The sequence below is a fragment of the Rutidosis leptorrhynchoides genome, chromosome 7, assembly GCF_046630445.1.
Source record: "Rutidosis leptorrhynchoides isolate AG116_Rl617_1_P2 chromosome 7, CSIRO_AGI_Rlap_v1, whole genome shotgun sequence".
NCBI classification, from domain to species: domain Eukaryota; kingdom Viridiplantae; phylum Streptophyta; class Magnoliopsida; order Asterales; family Asteraceae; genus Rutidosis; species Rutidosis leptorrhynchoides.
Window position 1 is genome coordinate 242,453,926 of NC_092339.1, and position 2,415 is coordinate 242,456,340.

Sequence of the window (2,415 nt, forward strand, 5' to 3'; positions counted from 1 at the left end):
ATCATCAATATTAGAATTTGTACCGGTTTATAAATAATAGTATCATCAGTACATTTACAATTAATAATATCATATTTATCAGTATCATCATTAATATTTACTAGTATTATTATGATTATCATTTATCATTTTATAAATATTAGAACCCTTATTATTAACATAAGTATGGTATTAGTATTAATATTATTTTAGAGTTATTATTATTAGTATCATTAACAGTTATCATTTTCATTTTTTTTGCTATTAGTATTATCATTATTAATAAAATTATTATTATTATTAGTAAATCATTATTATCTAAATTATTATTTTAACAAATAAATCTTTTGTACACTATATATATACTTATGGTATATACTAGGATTGTATTAATAATTCACATAACAAACTAATAAAATTTCATAAATACAATACTAACCACAAATATATGTATATAAATATATTAATGTCACTATTTATATAAACGTAAATCATTATAGATATATATACATAAAATCGATATATATATATATATATAATATAACTTAAAATATAATATAAGTATACGTTTTAAAATAAAGGTTAGAATAAATTCTACAAAACTATAATATATAAATAATACATATTAATAAATGAAATTTTGTAACTTACATTATACGTATTAATATATACACAATTGATATAGGTTCGTGAATCCGAGGCCAACCCTGCATTGTTCAATGACGTCATATGTATTTTTACTACAAAATACAGTATCGTGAGTTTCATTTGCCTTTTTACCCTTTATATTTTTGGGCTGAGAATACATGCGCAACTTTTATAACTGTTTTACGAAATTGACACAAGTACGTGAAACTACATTCTATGGTTGGATTATCGAAGTCGAATATGCCCCTTTTTATTAAGTCTGGTAATCTAAGAATTAGGGAACAGACACCCTAATTGACGCGAATCCTAAAGATAGATCTATCGGGCCCAACAAGCCCCATCTAAAGTACCGGATGTTTTAGTACTTCGAAATTTATATCATGTCCGAAGGAGGATCCCGGAATGATGGGGATATTCTTATATATGCATATTGTTAATGTCGGTTACCAGGTGTTCAATCCATATGAATGATATTTTTGTCTCTATGCATGGGACGTATGTTTATGAGAAATGGAAATCTGAAATCTTGTGGTCTATTAAAATGATGGAAACGATTGTTTAAGTTAAACTAATGAACTCACCAACCTTTTGGTTGACACTTTAAAGCATGTTTATTCTCAGGTACGAAAGAAATCTTCCGCTGTGTATTTGCTCATTTTATAGATATTACTTGGAGTCATTCATGGCATATTTCAAAAGACGTTGCATTCGAGTCGTCGAGTTCATCAAGATTATTATCAAGTCAATTATAGTTGGATATATTATGAAATGGTATGCATGCCTGTCAACTTTCGATGTAATGAAAGTTTGTCTTTTCAAAAACGAATGCAATGTTTGTAAAATGTATCATATAGAGGTCAAGTATCTCGCGATGTAATCAACTGTTGTGAATCGTTTATAATCGATATGGACTTCGTCCGGATGGATTAGGACGGGTCTTCACAGTTGGTATCAGAGCGGTGGTCTTAGCGAACCAGGTCTTGCATTAGTGAGTCTAACTGATAGTCGTTAGAATGCATTAATGAGTCTGGACTTCGACCGTGTTTGCATGTCAAAAGTTTTGCTTATCATTTAGTGTCGAAAAATTATTTACTTATCATCCTTAAAGTCTAAGACACGTCTTACTGCCTTTATTGCATAGACAGTGTATAGTTAAATTCATATCTTAGCGTATCTGTTATTGTTACCTTTGCCTGACAGCTTCCGTAGATTCCTCCGTAGCTTATGGGATTTTAGTATTATATATGCATATGTAAATTATGTATTGCAGGGTACTAATCTACATCCTATAATCTATTTCTTATCGAAAATCCTTCATCTGATCGTACGAGATGAATCCCTCAACCAGTTCGAGTCCATCTGATTTCGATAGTTATTCCGACAGCTATTTCGATATGGATTTCCACTCGAGCTCCGAAAGCAGAGTAACCGGAATGAATCGATCAATTAGCCATCATCTATTCTGAATGAATTGGAGATGGGTTCGTAGTCGACTTAATCAATGGAAACGCGAAGAAGGCGATCATTTCCACTAACCAAATTCACCTCTTGACAATGGACCTAAAACGTTTACCGGCGAACCTGTTCGAGACACCATTTTCTCTCTCATTTCCAAAGTATCTCATCACGATCATATACTATCTCAGATTCTAAACCTCATTCATCCGCTCGTCCGAACCGACAATCATCCCGGTGTAATAGAAGAAGTTAACGAACTTCGCGCATAAGTTGTAGTCTTGGAAAATATGGTGCAAAACGTACCAGCTTCATCCAAATCACCGGCACCAA